The following is a 19,690-nucleotide window of genomic DNA, read 5'->3' as shown; positions in this document are numbered from 1 at the left end:
AAATATTGCTTGCTTAAAGACCTCTTCTCCACCCTCATCCTGATACCTGGCAATGGCTGGAGCACTTCTGTCCACTTTCCCCAGTACAGAAACTCCTTTGCTGTGTTTCCTGCTGACCGGTTCCCAAATGCTGCAGTCCCTCACGTGGCTGATGGTCCTTTCAGCACATGGATGTCAGCTGGGTGGTGATGCTGGCTGCTGGCTGGTTCAGCATGCAGATGTGTCTGTCCAAGGAGTGTGTGCACAGCGCAAGGGGTGTGTTAGTTCTTTATTTGATGAGGGCTGGCAGTGTTTGCTGACTTCCTTTCCTGCGGAGATGAGATTGGAAACACCGTGCCTCGGCACCGGAGCCAGCCTATGGCCATCGCTGCTGTTTGTTATTCACACACCAGAGACCAAGACTAATGGGCGTTATTATATATGTTATTCAAGGGAAGGAGGTAGAAACTGCACTAAACAGAGCATGGTGAAACAGTTCAACAAAGGGCAGCTTTCCTCAAATGCATCTTAAACACCTTAGTGCACTGCTGAGATGCCTCAAATACTCCTGAATTTCCTGTGTGTGTTTCTGACAGGAGCCAGTCTTTTTCCTTGCAGGGCACAGGGACTGAAAGCACTTAAGAGCAACAAAAGGAGGCCACTTCGTTTGATGAGTGAACACAGGTTGTTGTTGTGAAAGCCAGAAATAACAAACCCCTTTGAAACGGAACTGCAGGCAGAGGCGAGGAAAGGGGCATCAGCTCGGAATGCTGCACGATGCTGTCAACTGAACTGCCCTAGGAGATGGGCAGCAGATCCTGGCTCATGCCTCGCACAAATCAGTGTCTCGCCAGCCCTGGCCTTGCCACGCAGGGCATGGTAAGATCGGGCTGCTCAGCTCCCTCCACCCCACAGCATCCCATTTCTGCGCTGCTGGAGCTCCTTGCAGACAGATGGGGGTTCAAGGTGAAGTGCTGCAGTAAAGTTTCAGGCCTTGCTATGGTGCACTTGTTCTCAGTCAGGATTTATGCACCTGGCATGCTTGTTGCTCGGCCTCTGCTTTCTCTGTCACCATTAAAATTAAGGGACCTGTGAGGGTGGCAGCAAAGAAGAGAGCACTCAGCATCATTATACTGACTAAGGAAGGAAGCTATGGCAGGACAGCCTGCAAGATACCACATCCCTATTCCTCTTTGAGACAGCCCAGTGAAGCAGACTCTTCCCAGAGCATCATTGCCCCACACTTGCAGTTCAGGAGAAGCTGCTGGCCTGAGCCACTTGCCTGACCTGAGCCTGAGGATGAGGCCACTGCGAAGAGGTTTGGCTGCAGTAGGAATAACCAGGACACAGCACCCCGGCAGCACTGGCATCCAGTGCTTGAAGGATGGCGCCGGCTCACTGTGATGCTGTGAGCTGCAGAGCTGATGTGCCTCCAGTCCTCCATTCACAGCCATGTGCCAGCACTGCCTGCAGGACACGTACGTGGTGTTCCCCTGCTCCTGGCACCACCTCTGCTCTGCTATTTCCTTCAGTTAACCCCCTGGCAGTTTCCCAGCTGGAAGCAGCTCCTCACACCCAGTGGTAGCACCTGAGGCTGCTCCCGATTTTCCCTCTGGACATTCCTACTTTGGAGTGGATCAGATCTGAACAGGATGTTTCCTGCATCCTTCTCCTTGCTGGTCCCCTCAGCACCACCACAAGCCACCCCAGCATCAGGACATGCAGAGAGGCAGAGCTCGGCTTATCGGGGCTACACTGGAGTGCTTAGCAGTTGGGTGGAAAAAATGTGGAGCTGTGGCAAGCAGTGATCTCAGTAACCGCTGAAAATGTGGAGTCAGACGTTTGAGAGCAGCCCTGGCAGAAAAACAAAGAGAAACTCTGGGTGAACTAATCCAAAACCAACAGAAGTTGTTTTCCTGTGCCCCTCCTGGGTTAGCGCACTGCCTTTCCATAACAGCAGCCATGCCCCCGTGTCCTGTCCCTACAGGCCCTTGTCCAAAGCCCCTCTCCAGGTTTCCTGGAGCCCCTTTAGGCACTGGAGCTGCTCTAAGGTGTCCCCTTCAGGAGCCTTCTCTTCTCCAGGCTGCCCCAGCCCAGCTCTCTCAGCCTGGCTCCAGAGCAGAGCTGCTCCAGCCCTCGCAGCAGCTCCGTGGTGGAAGTAAAGGCATGTGTAGAACTGTTACTCAATCGAGCTTAGTTTAGTTACTCGGTTGAGCTTAATTTGGTAACTTATCGTAACACATAACTAATGGCACAGCGCATCGCTTCATGGACAGCTTGGCCCCAGCCCGGCCTGGGCAGGGTTTGGGTCTCCTACATACACGTATTTGGCAAGGAAGGAGAGAGCTCATCTCCAGCCATCCTTGCACAGAGGCATGAAAATGAGGATCCTCTCTGCTTTTAGGGTTTGAGAAGTTTTTCACAGCGTGCCCCAGGAGAGCTGTGATGACCCCATTCCCAAGCATGGCTCCACACATGGATCCTGAGCCTGCATCCCGGGGCAGGGACTGTCACCACGTGCTTCCTATTGCACCCGATGGGCATTTCCAGGCAAACTCTGCCTCACTTGGAAAGTTCCTCCCTGCTGGAGGTTATTGTTTGTAACAGCAGCGAAGGGCAATGCCCCAGGGAGCATCTTCCCTCTGCCAGATGGCTGCTTTCTGCACTGGGCTGCACCCAGCCATTGCCACATCTCCTACAGACCCAGGAGCAACGCAGGGAGACCCTGGCCGTCCTGCGTGGGGATGCCCCATTCCTCCTCCTCTGTTCCAGTGCCTGAGGAATGCAGCAGGCAGAGCTGCTCTTAGGGAACAGCTGATACAGCAGCAGCATTCACAGGGCAGCTCTGACTCCCTCACACACGTGCCCGCATCCCTCTGCTCCCACTTCAGCAGCTCATCTGCAGGTCGCTGCTGTAGCAGGCAGGATGCAGCGCCATGAGGAGCCTCCCAACAAAGGGCAAGAAAACGAATATTCTTTGCTCTTCAGACAGATAAAATGCACTAGATTTGAGGGTTTAGGAAAATTCTGGATTTTTATCAGAATATTGTCATGTCTGGCCAAAGGAACACGGTCCCGTTGGAGCAAACCTGAAGATCTAGAGAAAAGAGATGAACAGTTTGAGCATCCTTTGCAATGACATTTCTGAGGCTTGGAAAATGCTGATCACTTTAGGAATTACTTAAAAACAATTAAAAAAAAAAAGGTGAAAAATAATTGCATCTGAAAAAATCAGTTTCCCGGAACATTCTGAATCGCTGTGGAGGATGAGCTTCTGGTTTCAAGAGCTTTGGAAGTGATGAGTTCCTTTGCTCTTCACAGGGGAACCTGCAGCTGCAGCAGGGTTTGTCCCTCGGGGCAGACAGCAGTATTGCTGAGCTGCACAGTGGGGCACAGGGAGCTGCATCCTCAGCTCCACAGCCAGCTAAGAGTGATTTCAGCATTTCTTTATGATGGCTATTGCAATATGTTCATCGAGCACTTCTGCCCTTATGCAGACAGCAAAGTTGGCGTCGTATAAGTGCAAACTTCTGTTAGGGACAGGATGGTGTTGGCTGGCGTCTCGGTGTGTTTATCTGCTCCTGCCCCTTCCCCAGCTGCTTCTGTGGTCATTATTTCTGCACATTATCTCCTCATGCCTGTTGTCAGCAGGGAAGGGATCTGCTGGGTGGGACATGACGTGTGTGTGCTCCTGTGACCCACTCCTGGCTCCTCACCATGGCCCTCGAGCACACGTCTTGGGGAACAGTGCAGAAATAGTCAGCACACAACTCAAATACACACCGCTCCTTCATCAGAAGTAGTCAAGACCCGGTTTAGGAGGAAAAGATCCTCCTGTGAACCATCTCCCTTCCCAAAACCTGATCCTCTGAATGACTTCCTGAAATACTCACATGGCTCCAGGAAAAGCTCCAGAAATCCAAATTAGAGAGGCTCTGATCTAAGACTTCAAAAAGGCTTCTAATAAGTCAAGACTTCAAACATTTCCACTTAGCAGCTTTCTGAAGTGTGGGATCTCAATGTCTTCTGCTCTTTGCACAGCACCAGTAGTGTGAGGAACTCTCCAGAGCTGATCTAAATAACCATGTGTATGAAATAGAAACAGACTCCCTGGGCCTGGGACATGCATCCTGCTGCCCTGGATCACTGCTAAACACAGAGCATAGTGAGCATCAACTGACAACTCATAAACTATTGAAAAGGGATGCTGGGCTATTTCTGTATCCTGAAAGTGTACACTGGCTGGAGAAAATGGGAAGGAATAGCTTAGCTCAAATCTAAAGGATTTAGACATTTAGTACATTTCAAAATACCTCGGCCTGTAGGTATTTCTTTTCTTTTTTTCTGGAATACCTACTAAGCAACAACTTAACCACATATTGATGCAAACATACAAACAGCACAAGCCCAGAAATGCTCAGTGGATGATTTCTTGAGAGAGGGGAAAAGGAGGCAATCTGGAGTTCTGAATTTGGGAGAGAGTTACCTGTCTGCTGCCTTTCACCCCTGCATGGACCCACTTTCCTGTGTAGGGGCTGTGGGTGGCTGCATGCCTCGTGCTCTGCGTGCTCCAGGCCTTGGAATTCTGTGTGACCCATGCGCATAACCCCCAAAAATCAGAGCGTTGCACCCAGGGGACCAGCCCTGAGCCATTTCTGGCAGGAGCTGATATATGGCAGGAGATCTGCTGAGGGACAGAGGATAACAGGCTCATTTGTCAGCCTGTCCAAAGCAGTTGTCCTCTGGATATATTTCAGCATCTCAAATATGCTGCAAGCTGTTCTCTCGTGCAACTGCGCTGATTTTTGTCAGGCACCACGGTGGGGGTTTCACTCTGCGTGAAGAGGCCATGTTACACTTCGTCACTGTCACACTGTAAGCCTGGCACTGCTGCAGGTCCTGGGGATGCTGCAGGTCCCACCTTGTCCTGATGATGCATCAAAGCCAAAAACTATGTGTGGCCAGTTACAGAGATGAGCGAAGTGAAGGGCTTAGTTGATTTCTTTGTTTCTTGGAACAGAAAGGGAAATATATATATTATAACAATATACATTAGTGAACATCTTTTGTGATTTACAGAATCATAAACTGGTTTGGGTTCAAGGCCAGGTTGGACGGGGCTTGGAGCAACATGGTCTAGTGGAAAGTGTCCCTGACCATGGCAGGGGGTTGGAACTGGATGAATTTTAAGGTCCCTTCCAATGCAAACCAGTCTGGGATCTTATGGTTCTATATAATATGCATGAAAATTCTAAGGGTTTTGTCCACATAAATAAAAGCAATACTAGATACCAAATATCTACTGAAATCACTACACCTTCTGATACATTGAAGACTATAGTTGGGAAATAAGCTATCTTTGTTAGGAACAGAATCTGCTGAGAAATAAAAGAGTCTGTGGAAGTCTCTGATAAGAGAGAAATCCTTGTTGCAGTGGTGAAGTCCTGGGAACAACATCATCTGCTTCCAGATACCAGGATCAGCAAAACCAAAGAGAATATTGGAACAGCATTTAATGATACTTCTCTAAGTAAGGACTCAAAAAGACAGCGCAGTGGAAAAATATGCATTCCTATGAGACGTGCCAGAAGGGCCCTGTGAATGTTCCCAGAGCAGCCATGCCCCTGCAGAGCACATGCTGTGCGTATCTGCCTCCGGCACCGGGCGTCGCAGTGTCTCAGCCAGGGCATCTCCCATCAGCCGACTGTCAGGAGGAGATTTCTCCATTCAGAGTCAGAGTTCAGGCACTTTATTTTGCAGCTTTTTGCCTCTCACCACATATTCCTGCCAGCAAACTTGTTTGTTTGGATACTTGTGGAAGGTGAATCATAACACAGGAATCACAGAGGCAGCTGAAACAGGCTGCTGCCCGCAGCTCGTTTTAGTTAAATGCCACTGATTTACTGACACTGACATCCCAAATCCTGTGGAGGAATCAGGCCTTCGCTTCTCATACACACGTGTTTGATTTTTCTGGCTATGCTGGGTAACAAGGGGGTGATTATTTAAATGGAAACAGTAAGAACAGTGTAAAACAAGAGAAAGGAAAAGGGGGAGAGCATCATCACTGCTGTGACACCTTCAGCCTCAGCAGCCTGCAGGGATGGTGCTGGCTGCTGGCAATACACTGAGTAGGGACTGTGCATGTTCTTGGTACAGCAGCCCCTGTCCAAGCAGCAGCAGAGCATCAGCCTGTAAACCGATACATAAATGTTATGTTGGTGATCAGACAGCTTATTTAGGGTAGAATCAAAGGATCTCAGAGTGGTTGGGTTGGAAGGGACCTTAAAACTCATTTAGTTCCAATGCCCTGTTGCTGGAAGCTGCTCTAAGGTCTCCCCTTAAGGAGCCTTCTCTTCTTCAGGCTGAAGCAGCCCAGCTCTCTCAGCCTGTCTCCAGAGCAGAGCTGCTCCAGCCCTCTGATACAGGACTTCAGCCCTATATCGTTTATCCTAGATCAGGATGTATCAGAATATATCCTATATACTATATCCTATGTCTCATATCAGGAGGGCTGGGATCTTCCTGACGATAGGATCCATGCTCACAGTGCCTTCTGTAGAACTAAGGAGGGGACATGGCAGGAAAAGCTTCTCAGGCTGCCCAAGGGGAACCTGGGTGGCAGCGCTTGGGCTATGTCCAGGTTTGTCCATGCAATGGGCTTTGGGGGCCAGTTCTGCAGCAGCAGTTCAGGGTGTGGGAGCTCCCCACTGTGTTTCAAAGAACTTCTGGCATTTGGCATCAATAACTTAAAATCTTATCAGGACCAAAACACCTCTGACATAGAAAGGTATTGCAAAGGTTTTTTTAAGGACTCGACTTGCTTTGCTCCGCAGTGTATGCAGCGCAATGCAAAGTCCAAACTTGGGACTCTCACACTGCCTGAGGAACACTCTGCTAATGCTGACACCACTTTTCTATGCATCTGAAGCTTTGCTGTGGGGATAGATGCCACTGTCACCGCTGGGACAGCTTTCCTGAGTGTTCCTCACCGGCCACTGGGGTCCTTGGGATATATGGCTGGAATGTGGGATGCCTCTGGTAAGGGAAACACGAAAAGCAAGTTGTGCCAGGACCTGCCCTGTGGACCCCAGCAGAGCAGCCCCTCTGCACAGCCATGCTTGCTCCTCTCACCCGTACTCTGGGTCATCCACTTGTGCATCGAGAGCTGCTCTCCAAAGCTCTTCCTAACCAAAGATCCCCCTTAAATAGTTGTTTCCTTCATGCTTTAGCTGTTGGAAAGTTATATCCTGTTTCAGAACAGGGGGCAAAGTACCTTACGCTGAGGTCTAAATGCTCCCATAGAGCAAAGCACTGATACAAAGTCCATGGGCTAGGAGGCGGGAAGCAAAGGTGCTGGGAAACAAAGGTGCAACAGGTCAGTCTGTCCCCCCCTGCTGCTGTTGAGCTGAGCCCCCTGACTTTGCCAGGGCTAAGGGACAAGTCCCACATAAACACTCAAAGGCAGATTTGTCCCAAAAGGTCTTTCTGGCACCATCCTGCCCTAAAGAACATAGAAGCCAAAACCCCTGGGCGTCCCCTGCTTGGCATTGCCCTCAGCTCCCCCAGCACCAGCATCTCTGAGCTGCTGAGCCCAGCTCACTTCGTGGCTGGTTTCTCATCCCTGCCTCCAGCAGAGTGGATATGCCAAAAACTAAGCCAGAGGGGGGCTATTGGGTGCGAGCCAGGCGCCAGGCCCCGGGGCTGGTGAACTGTGGCACCTCCTGCTATCTGCAGTTGGATGATGATATGTTCTTAAGAAATACGCAATCAGCGCAGTCAGGAGCCCACTTCATCACGTGCACACCAGGGCACAGGTACGGGCTTGAGCTGCCTCCTTTAACAGTTTCTTCTGCTGCTGTGTAGCCCCTGAGCTGCTGCCCAGGAGGAGTTCAGCACAAAGCCGTGCAGGGAGGACAGAAATTCCTCATGACTTCGACAACAGATACAGCTGAAACACATTTTTCTTTTCAGGTCTTCTATTTCCCCCTTCGTTTCATGTCGGGACCTCTGTAACTATTTGGATTTCCAATGGAAGTTTTTAAAATGCATTTTTTTCCAGTCCCAGTGACCTTAAGTATAAGGTAAGTTAAATATAGGGTTAGGAAACACAGCAATGTTCAGGTTGAGCTAAGTGCTTTTGATTGCTCAAGATGAAATGTTTTTCTCCTCCCTGCCTTGCTAACCCAGACTTGTTCTCTTTTTGGTCTGTTTTAGCTGTCACACCGGTGCAGTCGGCGCACCTTGTGTCGTGTTTTGTGTTTTTCCTCCAGTGTTCTTATTTGCCTTGAGCTCTTTGAATTTGAAGCCTCCGTCTTTACTTCCTAGCATATTTTCTCCTCTGCCAGCTGTGAAAAGTTATGTTCAGCACTGCAACAGCAGAGGCAGAGCAGGCTCATGGAGCTGTGGAAACACTCTGTGCCCCTGAGGGCCAGCATCAAGGTTTCTCTGATGAGAAAGAAAGATGCTTACACTGACCCTAGGTGGGTTTTTATTTGTGAAGGAGCCAATCTGACCTCAATAGGTCCTTTTGCACATCTTGCTTTGGGCAGAGCCAAGGCCATGGAGCCACTCTGGAACCCCTCAAGACAAGAGGGACATGGAGCTGCTGGAGTGAGCCCAGAGGAGGCCCCGGAGCTGCTGCGAGGGCTGGAGCAGCTCTGCTCTGGAGCCAGGCTGAGAGAGCTGGGCTGGGGCAGCCTGGAGAAGAGAAGGCTCCTGAAGGGGAGACCTTAGAGCAGCTCCAGTGCCTAAAGGGGCTCCAGGAAACCTGGAGAGGGGCTTTGGACAAGGGCCTGTAGGGACAGGACAAGGGGAATGTCTTTAACCTGCCAGAGGGGAGACTGAGATGAGCTCTGAGGCAGAAGCTCTTCCCTGTGAGGGTGCTGAGGCGCTGGCACAGGGTGCACAGAGAGGCTGAAAATGAGCTTTGTGCATACGTGGATGTGCAGGAGTGCGACAGGAGCTGTCCCCATGCAACAGGGGATTCCATAAGCCCCCACCGCCGGCAGCTGCCTGCACCCAGGCTGTTGCTTTAGCAGCTGTGTCTCCCTAATCCCCCTGCCATGTGTTCGTGCTCCCATGGCATGCCCGGCGCGCCCAATGACGCCAGCAGCTCTGGTGGCTGGAGCAGCTGGGGCGTGGGGCAGGGTGGCCTCCGGGAGCCTTCACCTTCCTGCTGACCAAGATCAGAGTTCTCCTGTGCAGGGTATGTGGCAGTTCCCATGGGGGAGCTGAGCGAGCTGTGCTGCGCTGGAGGCGGCTGTATGTGATGCCGAGGGCACACCACAAAGGGTGGTTTGGGACAGAGGGACTGTGAGCCCCTGGTGAATGTGTGTCCGGAAGGTAAAGCTGTCATTAAAGGTCATTTGGATCACAGCATATGTGTCATGGAATCAAAGAATGGGTTAGGTTGGAAGGGACCTTCCAAGAGTCTGCAGAAAAGATGGGTTGGCATTGCTGTGGCCTTTGGCAGCCCATCACCTTCCTGTATTCTGTGGTGATATCACTGCTGCATTACTACACTATTGTGATATCCATAATCATGGCTCTGAAAAATCATAGTATCATACAACCAACCAGGTTGGAAAAGACCTTTAAGCTCATCCAGTCCAACCGTTCCCAGCACTGCCAAGGCCACCACTAACCCATGGCACTGAGGCCTCGGCTACACGGGGTGTGAGCACTTGCAGGGACGGTGACTCCAGCACTGCCCTGGGCAGCCTGTTCCAATGCCTGAGCACCCTCTGGGGAAGGAATTGTTCCTCAGCTCCATCTAACCCTCCCCTGGTGCAGCTTGAGGCCGTTTCCTCTTGTCCCATCCCTTGTTCCTTGGGAGCAGAGACCAGCCCCCTCCTGGCTCCATCCTCCTGTCAGGCAGTTGCAGAGAGTGATAAGGTCCCCCCTGAGCCTTCTCTTCTCCACGTGTGGACTAGTGGAAGGTGTCCCTGCCCATGGCAAGGAGGTTGAACTAGATGAACTTAAGGTCCTTTCTAACCCAAACCACTTTGATTCTATGATTCTATGAATTGTAAAAGTATTATTTGGGACAAAATCAAGCTTAAGGTGAAATGTTTCTCACCCTGCTTCTAGAAGTAGTGCCTTTCATTCATGGCTTTCACATCAGATGAAGTTGATCTGGATAGGAACACTAAAAATACGAAAAGGGAGGGCAGATAGCGCTAAAACAGTGGCAAAAAGTATTGGAAGAGATGGAAACTCTTCACACTGCTGAGGTTACACATGAGATGGGATTTCTGTGGGCCAGATATGTGTTGTTCTGACTCCATCTGGGGCATTTGGTGCTGGTAGCTCTTAACACTGTGTTTTGTCTCCATTTGGAGCACAGGAGAAGCCGAGATTGGGAGGGCTGTAGCCGCAGACAGCCTGGAGGCAGGCAGCTGGCTGCAGGCTGTGAGCACTTGGCCTCCTCTCCTTCAAGGGTGGCCCTTGGAGATGCCTTGGACCATCTACCTCTTGTCGGAACCAGCTGGATCTCTAAAGAAGTGCAGCTTTGGGATCTTCCATTGCAGTGAGGCTGGAGCAGGGGCACAAAAGAGGTGCAGAGACTCAGCCCTTAAACCTCAGAGGACCTCCCACTGGTGTATGATCTGCCATCCTTAAGAGACCTCCAGTGCTTCTGCAGCAGCAGGAGGACGTGGAGTGCCCTTGCTTGAGGACAACACAGCCTGTTTCCTAATTCTGCCTGTGCTCAGCCCACTAGAGAACCTTCTTTTTTTCCACAAAAGTATTATTTTCTTCTGTTTTGAAGCCACGTTGCAGCTCTGAATATCCTTCCATCCCGCACGTCCCTATCAGCTCCAACAAAGAGATGGGCTTCTGGGAGGAATTCCTTTCTGGAACTGATGCTGAGGAACATTTTTTATGAGCTGTTTACTGTCCTTTTCCAGTAAATGACTCTTTTTTTATAGCACATGTTGGTCAAAACCTGCAGCCTGCTGTCAGGCTGGAATGTGGAATGCCAGGACAGCGCCCAGTTGAACACTGCTGCGATGGAAGTTAGGTGAGTGCAGGAGACGAGGTTTCTGCTCACCCTCCTAGTTGGCACAAATGCTCTTCACCATCGGTGAAAGCCAATATCCACGTGAAACATGTTTTGGTATGAATTGATAGAGAATTAGAAGAATTTTTAACTTTCTGCAGCTTCTTCATTGCTCAGCACCCTCCCCTCAGCCAGGACAAGGTACAATCCTGCTCTGGCCCAAGAGGTGGTTTTGGGATGCAGGAGCTTTCTGTGGAGCCGTCGCACAGACTGTTCCAAGGCTGCAGAGCCCTTGGAGGCATTGGAGGATTCCTGGCTGCAGGACTGGGCTTGATCTCAGAGCTGGACACTGCATTTAGAGACAGGTTTGGAGGTGGTTGCCATCACAGCAGAGCTGTTGGTTTGTCCTCATCTCCTCCTGCCTAGGAAATGTTAAACATTAGCTGCAGACTGGCTCTAGAAGAGGCATATGGAAAAGGCTTTCTGCACTACTAGAAATAAGTGTTTTAATGAGTCCAGAATGCAGCACGGAGGGGAAACGAGCTGGCCTCTTGCCATGGGAAGGCCAATCATTTTACAACAGGGAAATGCAGTTTTCTTGTTCTTTTTTTTGAAGAACATATTCCTTGTTTTTAAAATGAAGCTTGCAGGAGCTCTGAGGCTGCTTAGTCATCATTTCAGGCGAGGGCTTTACTGGGTTACCAACCCGCAGCCCAATGCAAATGCTTTCAGCAGCTGACAGTCACATACTGCAGTGACCCAGCTACCCAATAACCTTGTCTAGAGTCAGGCACCAAGAGAAAAATTAATTTTATCACGTCTAGGTCAGCAAAAACTGGAGCAGCAAGAGCCAAGCACAGGGAGTACAGTCAGGAAGGAGAAAGCATTGCTGCCAGCTGGTCTACAATGACGAAGGAGGGAAGTTCACCCTGTTGATATGAACTTCAAATAAAGTCTCCAGTCACCCACTCCTGCATGCTTCAAAGGTCGATGAGTCCTGTGGGAGCTGGGCCCGTAAAAAAACCCTGTAGTTAAGGTGGTACAAAGATGTAACGTGGATAACTCTGGCTTGCCACCGCTGGAAGTGCAGAGCTCTCCTTATGCTGCATGGGCAATCAATGAAAAACTACTTCTTGACAAGAAAAAGTACAGTTCTTAACAAATAAAACCTATCCTGCAGAAGAAAGGCAGCATGAAACCCCTGGCAAGCTCTTTGCCAAAGCCCGAACTTGCCTTGCAGCACAACAAACAGGAGGCACTGGTGGTTTCAGAACACATCCAGAGTCCCATAAGGTGATGTGTTACCTGGCAGCCAGGACAGGGAGAGGGAAGGCAGCAGGCGGCAGCTTGCCTACAGCCTGGTAACTTTGGTGGGTCATCTACATCCATGTGAGGAGCCTCACACACTTCTTCATGCTTTCAATATGAATTCCTTGAGTGGCTCAACCTTGCTGGATAAACTTACTGATGTTTATTTCCCCACAGTTGTTTTTAAGTGAAGAAGTGCCCAGAATTGTTTGAGTAAATGTTTCTAGCAGGAGGTAAATTCAGTTTGCTGTAGTTCAAAATGTTATGCAGATTTCTATCTGCTTTCTTGCAATGGAAAAAAAATACAGTTCCAGCTTATTAATGTATTCACAGTGCCACTGAGTTGTTCTCCTTGATTGATGACAAGTGTTTTTGACATTAACATCCTGGTTCTTACGGTCTGCTAATGTTGTGGGTAAGTATTGGCAGAAAGCAAAAGTCTGGTTGAGAACACATGACCTAATTCTAATGGAAGAGCTTCACACCAACTCTTTTAAAGCCCATTTCTTGGAAGGCCACTTCTGAACTCGTATGCTCACCACCGCCCTGGGGTGTTCTGCAGTTTCCCTGTCTCCTTGGCATAGCCTGTGTCAGAAACACAAGATTTTATTGACCCCATCAGGCTGCCTCCCTTCCTCCTGATTGCCACCACCCCTCGCTTATGGTGTCTGATGATCTCGATCTTCAAGCAGCTAGCTTAGACAGGGGATATCAGGTATACCTTGCCAAGGCATGTGCCATGTGATGTTTCACAGCATCTCTTAGGCCCACATTGTTTCTTGCATACCCTTTCCAAAAGGCACCACCTCCTCTTTAACAGACAATGGGCCTTTTTCTTGTTAGTAATGTTGTTAGGAGCTCTCAATCAGAAATGAGCTATATTTGCCACTGAGAAGACAAGCATTGGAACTAGATGATCTTTAAGGTCCTTTCCAACCGTAACCATTCTATGATTCTATGATTATTTATCCCCATAGTCCCTCTCTAACTTTATTTCATCTGAACATTGCCTCAGGTAAGGCACTCTCACACGTAAGTGACCGTAATTACATGCTAAAAACACATATTGTTCAATAACCCAGCCAAGAGCAAAGATATAACTTTTATATAACAGGAAACGTATGGCTGAGCTGGCAGATAAGAAGTTTACACTTAAACAGACATAATTAAAACTCATTTTCCCTCTGCAGGCACAGAGTCACACTCGTTAATGTGGCAGTGACAAAGGCTGTGAAGGGACGATCCAGCTTCTACCAGAGTCAGTGGCGAAGTCATACTGGGGACAGGGTTTCTTCATCTGTCAGGTGATGGTTATTACAATAAACTGCATTTATGGAAATTCATATCCTTCCAGTGAAAAATGTCCAGCACAGAAATCCAGCAGGACACAGTTCTTCCACTGCGGCTCTGCAGCCAGGACATTTTCTGCCTCATAGTAAATTCACCATACTCTGCTGAAGAAGAGCATGAATGAAGCACTGTTTAAACTCATCTTCAAAACATATGGCCTATTTCCTTCCTCCTAAGTTCCTACTGGTAGTTTGTGAAGTCAGCATCTTATAAGTGCATATTTTCTACAAAGGTATTTCACTACAACTCAATTTAAAAGTCATATTAAATAAAGCTACTCACGTTGTAAGTCAGGTTGGAAATACCTGTTGCCTGTCTGGCCCCAACCTCCCTGCTCATGAATGCCATTATGTGGAAAGTCCCTTTGTGCACACAGTGCTTTTTGTCATGTTCTAAATAGCAATCTGTTTGAAAGGGCTTTCAAAATGCCCCAAACACAATTCCAGACATTGGCCAATGCTGATATTCCGGATCCACCCTGTGCTTCAGTCTCTATTTAAACTCACCATGAGACTTTCTGTAAGAGCACTGGTTTTCCCCATAATCTTTGCCAAAATTCCACCTTTCCTCCCTCAGCTCCGTTGCCTGTGGATAGGAACCCAACTGCCTGCTCTCAGGTGCTCGTGGAAAAGTTTGTTCACAAAGCAGTAATTGCTGAGCCTTGTCTTTACTTCTCCTGAGAAAGGGAAACTAGTATCTGTGTTAGTGTTTTTAACCAGAACTGGTCACCTAGGGACTTGCAGTTGTATGGTTTTGCAAAGAAGAATTGCTAGTTATGTGTAAGTGGATCTTCACATTTTGATGTCTCACTCAGAATATAAGCATTACATTGAGTAGGTAATAAAAATCTTAGAGTTTGATGAGTCTCAGGGTACTAAGAGTTGGTTGCAGCTGAATGGAGGCATTCCTCTACTATAGTTTAACTCCCTTTGTGCATGAGGACATGGGGAAATCCTAATAAAGAGGCAACGAGTAAATGTTCAATATGTTTAATACTTGGCTCCCTCATTTGGAGAACAAAGAGTTGCCTGTTTCATACTACTGGGTTGGACAAAAGCAGGGCATGGGAACGTGTCATCTGCATTTTCTGATGAGTCGAGATCTACAAAGATGATTTCATGTCCTTAGATCTTTTATGTGGGCATGCTAGCAAGATCTGACCAAAAATCAGCTAAAGCTTTGGAGTTATTGTGCTAAACTTTGCAACCAAAATCAGAGATATTCACAGTTCTGTTGTGTTTGTAACGCAACGTGAAGCAGCAGCCTAATCTGAACACAGGACTACCACCATCCAGCGTAAAATTGAACTAACCTTTTAAATCAGTATAAAATTAGTACTCCTCTCTCCTGTGAGCTAGCCTAATAAACTGATGAATATGTAAGAGCTTCTGACATCCGATGAGAAACCCAACTGTATAAAGAGAATAAGAAGATGAAGGGAAGAGAGTCTAATTCTTGCCAGGAAGCTGCTCCTGCTAATGGGATGAGGAAACTCCCACTGTGAGCTGTGTCACTTCCATCACGGGGGACCACTCTGTGAGACCTTGTCACTTTGTGCCTTTGGAAAATGAAGTGCAAAATGAGTTTTCCTGGCAATTTTGACACTGCAACGTGTTTTGTTTTATTCTGTAATGATCAGGCTGACAGTGCTTCTGTAAATAATTCATGCAAACACTCACAGGGTGTGACTATGCAATTCAGATCCACAAATGTGCACCTGTAACATTGACAATGTCGAGAAAGAACTACTCATTACAACGGGCAGCTCTAGTCAAATATGGCCTACACTTATTTGGTTTTTAAAGAGAAGAGAAATAAGGATCTAATATTGGTGTGCACCTTCTCTATTAATAAACTGCCACCTTTTGGCAAGTTTACTTTCTCTGATAGTGGTGGAAAATAGTTAAACACAAAGAAATGAGATGTGGGCTATTAGATTATGCGTGAGTTGGCACCTTGCAAGGATGTTCCTGTTGTATGTCTGAACCAATTGCTTTGTGCTGTGCTCACCTCCAGGCACAGGAATGGCTCATCATTCTGGCCTGAAAAGGGTCTGGTGTGCCTGAAGGCATGTTTGCTTTTCTCCTGAAACCAGGAGAAGGCATTAACACCTGAACCCATGTTTTCTGCTCGCGCTGGTGGATATGGCACCCTCATGGGCAGCAGGAGCGTGGGCAGCTTCCCCCTTTCCTGGCTCTGCAGTGCAGCTCTGCCCTCCTGGCTCCTTCTCTCTGTTCGCCTCCTTCTTCCCACGGCAGCTTTTTCCTTTTCCTTTCTCAGTTCAAGGCCTCTTTTGAATTAACTTCTGTTTTCCACCACTTCTACGCAAAAGTGTCCCCAGGGCCCTTGGTTTCCTGAGCCCTTCTAGCAATTTTCAGTGTGTCTGCGTGGCAAATGCAGAAATTAGGACAGTTATGAGGCCACCTGTCCCAAATTTGACAGCGGAGGACAGGTAGGGAAAGGCCGTGGCAGCACTCCCTGCCCAGGGGCACAAAGCACAGGGTGCAAGGGCCCAAGCACCCAACATGTGGAGCTCTGGACCCGTGTCCAGCACCAGATTCCCCTGGGCACCTTCAGCACCAGCAGCTGGGTTGCTCAAGGGGAGGTTGCAAGAGGAGCCCAGAGCTGCTCATGTGCGGGAGAAAGGATGCAGTGTTGGGAGGACAAGATGGAGAGCTGGGCTGATTCAGCCTGGAGAAGAGAAGGCTCCTGAAGGGGAGACCTTAGAGCAGCTCCAGTGCCTGAAGGGGCTCCAGGAAACCTGGAGAGGGGCTTTGGACAAGGGCCTGCAGGGACAGGACAAGGGGAATGGCTTTAACCTGCCAGAGGGGAGATTGAGATGAGCTCTGAGGCAGACGCTCTTCCCTGTGAGGGTGCTGAGGCGCTGGCACAGGGTGCCCAGAGAAGCTGTGGCTGCCCCATCCCTGGCAGTGTTCAAGGCCAGGTTGGACACAGGGGCTTGGAGCAACCTGCTCTAGTGGAAGGTGTCCCTGCCCGTGGCAGGGGTTGGAACTGGATGAGCTTTAAGCTCCCTTCAACCCAAACCGGTTCTCTGGCAGCGCAGGACTGCGGGGCGCTGGTAGGCGCCCGCCTGCAGGAGCGCTGCCCCCAGGGCGAGCATCAGGGGTGCGGGACACGAGGGACGCGGGCAGGGGACGGCGGCGCGCCCTGGCTGGGGCTCAGCTCCGCCCCGCCCTGATTGGCTCCGCGTCCGGCGAATCACCGCGCGGGGATGACGCGATGGGCAGGCGGGCAGCCAATCCGGCCGGGGAGGCGGGGCTGGGGCGCACGGAGCGCGGGCAGCGGGGCTGGGGCTCGGCTCGGCTCGGCGCGGCTCGGGCGGTGGGTGCTCCTCGGAGCTGCTCCGGCACCGCTTCCACTCGCGGTAAGTTGCCGGGGTCTCCCCGCCGCCTCCCGGGGCTGGGCCGGGCGGAGCATCCCGGCGGCGGCGGGACTGCGTGTGTGCGGCTCCCGGCTCCGCTCCCGGCCCGGCGTGTCCCAGGACAAAGGGGCGGTGGGGCGGGCGCGGAGCCCAGCGCGCAGCGGTGCCCGCCGGGACGCGGGGTACGTGTCCGCGGGGCGCGCTCCTGTCCGGGCTCCCGCGGCGGTGGAACGGCGCTTGTCTGGATCTTCCCGGGAAAACTTGCTCCGGCTGCGGGGCTGGAGCGGGGCGAGAGAGCCGCGAGTTGTGCCAGACTTGGGGTGTTGTGCGAGGCGGAGCGAGCTGCGGGTGCTGCTGAGCGGTGCTGGAAGGGGCACTCCGTTCGCGTCCAGCTTGTGTGTTGTGCGGGATAGTGTTCCCAAAGAGCAGAAAACGTGAGGAAATCGGAGCCGGCTTCTGCTCCAGTTGAAGTGGAGCGAAATGAAGCGGCGGGACAGCTGCGTGGGTTTATTTTTATACATCTCTAATTGGGACTGGTAGAGGAAGTGTCACCCCGCTCCCCCGAACAATGGCTTCTTGTTGGGAGCCTGCGAAGGGAAGGGGAAGAGCAGGGAGTTTGTCAGGAGCTTTGGGGTTTCCTCTGCATAGGGAAGGCTGGGCGGCGCAGGCTGTGAGGGTTCTAACGGATAGTGTCAAGCCCGGGTGCTCACCAGCTCTGCAGGCACCACCGTGCTCCAGTTGGAAGTTTTTATCCAAGTGGAGTAGCGGCGAGACACGCGGATTGGAATCTCACCTCCGGTTAATGCTTCCCTGGGCTGGGCTGCATGTGTCTGCTCTGTAATAGCATCCATACCTCCGAGCAGGGCATCCCTTGAACTCATTTATGTCTGTTCAGGAGAGCTGTTGGTATAGCTCCGAGCAAATGCCATTGAATCAGCCTCCGAGGTTGTTATTGCTGTTACACAATCCCAGTGGAATGCGTGTGCACACGAGAGCTGGGCTTCCTGTTTTTAGCCGGTCTGTAGAAGAGACTATAAAAGATAATAGATATCTCGGGTAAATTGCTTTTGCATGACAACGTGGGGCTATTGTTCAACCTGTAACACTTGTGACTTCTCCAGTAAGCCTGGTAACCCGAGAAGAAAAACTCCTTAATGCCGGGGGGCTTGCTCGGGGTAACTTTAAAGACAACAGCTGGAACCTGGATATAAAGAGGGAATAGTTGCAGGGATCAACATGTGTTAGTGCTGTGCGTAACGACGGCTGGAAATCCAATCTGCTTTGAAAAGAAACCTTGTGCAAAGGGGAGCTGCTGGGAGTTTGTCAGTGGAGAGCAGTGATCTGGGGGGGATTAGGGACAGGAGTCCCCCGGGTGCAATATTGTGCAGCTGATTTCTGCCCTGGGGGTGTTTGCTGGCTTCTGTGGAGGGTTGCACGCAGAGAGCTTAAATTCCAGATCTGCTGGTTTGTTTTGGAACTCTAAACAAAACAAAAAGTATGTTCTAACATGATTTGCTAAAAGAACCCTTTCTGAAACACTGCTGTTATCACAGCTCGTCCATCTTGCCAAAAGTTGAACAATTTGAGGATGTTGCTTGGTTGTAACCAAGCTCCTCTGTAGGAATTCTCTGCTTGTGAAAGCTGAATTACTCATTCTTTGTCTGGGTTAAGAGATCATAATGTGATTATTAAACTCAGTGATTCAGTGCTAGCTATAAAGAATTATGCTTAATCAGGGTCTTTGTTCTCTTATCAAAGCTAATGTGACCAAGTTTCCCCTCCTATAAAGTAGGCAAACATCTCCCTAGATTAAAGAATGCCCAAAACTCCAGAAACCTATTTGCTGGTTTTGGCTAGATTAGCTTCACAGTGAGGAGGGCTCTGGGGACTGATGACTTCAGTAGGTCTTTGACTTCATTAGGTATTTGGCTGATGGATGCTCCGATCTGGGATAAATGCAGAGGAACTCCTTCCCCTGCGGCTCCCTTACTGACTCCTCTGCTCCGGGTTTCAATTGTTGTGAGATTAAGATGGTGAGTGAAGGAATTGCAGCCTTGTGAAATGGGTTTGCTGCTGAATCCATTCAGGCAGGATCTTCTGGTAACTCCTTCCTGTGTTCGCTTGCCTCTAGTGCAGCAACTTCTCTGGCTTTAGAGCAGTGGAAACACAAGAGAAGGAAGCAGCTGGGAGTGCAGCTCAATGATGGAGTGAAAAGGGTGTCGGGGACAGTAATTCAGTAATCTTGCTTAAGCAGCTGCAAGTGATCTGGGTGATCCAAGTGCCTTGTGAATAGCTTTATAAGTAAACTTCATGTTGTCTCTGTCTTTTGTGTAGTAAATCTGCAAGTGCTCTGCTGCTTGGAGCCATCAGTGCAGGAGTTGCACTTTTGTGTGATGCTTTTCTTCCTGATCGGCAGCAAGCTTCAGGAGTGTGTGCCCGTCATCTTTCTATAGAGATATTTGAATCCACTTCCTTATCAAAGTAAATGATAGCGATCAGTAGTAAGTACACTTGATTGCTTACAAGAGCTTCATTTAGCACTTGGGGTTGTTGTGGTGGTGGTATTTCAGATAGTAGTAGTTTATTTGGTGATGTTACTCAAGTACACTCTGTGTTCTTGGTAACCTGTTTTATGTAGCATTAAATCATGGGTGGCAAAACACAGAGAG

At 49.8% G+C, this 19,690-nt stretch overlaps 1 protein-coding gene across 1 annotated transcript in view; it reads left to right on the top strand.

The window, feature by feature from the left end:
* Positions 1–16,942: 16,942 nt before the first annotated feature.
* Positions 16,943–19,690, top strand: part of PLS3 (plastin 3) — a 49,552-nt gene continuing 46,804 nt past the window's right edge. The window contains exon 1 of the mRNA XM_030498410.1: positions 16,943–17,024. The gene's annotated coding sequence lies outside the window, so the exon portion shown is untranslated. The remainder of the gene's footprint in view (positions 17,025–19,690) is intronic.

This window comes from Strigops habroptila, chromosome 9, assembly GCF_004027225.2.
Source record: "Strigops habroptila isolate Jane chromosome 9, bStrHab1.2.pri, whole genome shotgun sequence".
NCBI classification, from domain to species: domain Eukaryota; kingdom Metazoa; phylum Chordata; class Aves; order Psittaciformes; family Psittacidae; genus Strigops; species Strigops habroptila.
This window is presented reverse-complemented; position numbering and strand designations above follow the sequence as displayed.